Source organism: Pleurodeles waltl, chromosome 4_2, assembly GCF_031143425.1.
Source record: "Pleurodeles waltl isolate 20211129_DDA chromosome 4_2, aPleWal1.hap1.20221129, whole genome shotgun sequence".
NCBI classification, from domain to species: Eukaryota; Metazoa; Chordata; class Amphibia; order Caudata; family Salamandridae; genus Pleurodeles; species Pleurodeles waltl.
In genome coordinates this window covers 949501761-949502676 of record NC_090443.1, presented here as the reverse complement: position 1 = coordinate 949502676, position 916 = coordinate 949501761, and positions in this window count along the sequence as shown.

Here is a 916-nt window from a genome sequence, read left to right as displayed (position 1 = left end):
TTCGCACGTGTAGCCGATATAACTAATAACTGCAAACCCCAACTCCCCATCCCCAGGGCACCTTCGGAACTGTAGGCTGCCCAATAAGTACTGCAACACAGCAAATTATTCAAACACATCACTTCAATACTCGCCAGTCAGGATTGACAGGCAAGAGTCAGGTTCGGGGGAGCGGCCAGGTCCGGAGGGGCCATTTCGTTTCTTATCTTGTCTCGCCTTTCAGCGCCGGTGCGGGGCCAATCTATGCAAGATCATCAGCGGTCTGCGGGGTCACTTTTGGCGCATAAGTCGAGTCCCCAGAGCCGTCGGGCGAAGACACTACCGTGTCTTCCGATTCTTCTTCAGATATCTCCCGGGTCGGCGATTCTCCACTCACTTTGGCCGCTGCCTCCAGGGCCTCCCTCCTGCCAGTTTCTCTCTGTGTCCTCGTTGGTGCTAGTCTCTGGCGGTCTCTGAGCCTTTTCCCCTTCGGGGCCCGCCGGGTCCCGTTCTTCCCACGACTTTCCGGTGTCAGTCGCGTCGACCGTGTCCCCGACCTTTCGAGCCATTCCCATGCCTCCTCTGGAGCCTGGAAGAACGTGGTCTTCCCTTCCGCGATCACTCGTAATCTTGCTGGGTAGAGCAGCGAATACTGTATCCCCTCTTCACGCAATGCTCTTTTAACGGCTAGGAAGGAGGCACGCTTGTTTTGGACCACTAAGGTGAAGTCAGGAAATAGTGTCGCTTCACCATTGGCTATTTTAAATGGGCCCATTTCCCTGGCTTTCTGTAAAAGAATGTCTCTGTCCCTGTAGTGCAGGAGCCTAGCTATTACTGTTCTCGGTGGCCTGCCAGGAGCCAGTGGACTAGCCGGTACCCGGTGTGCTCGCTCCAATGAGTAGAAGGGGGTCAGACATCCCGGTGCGACAACTGTGCG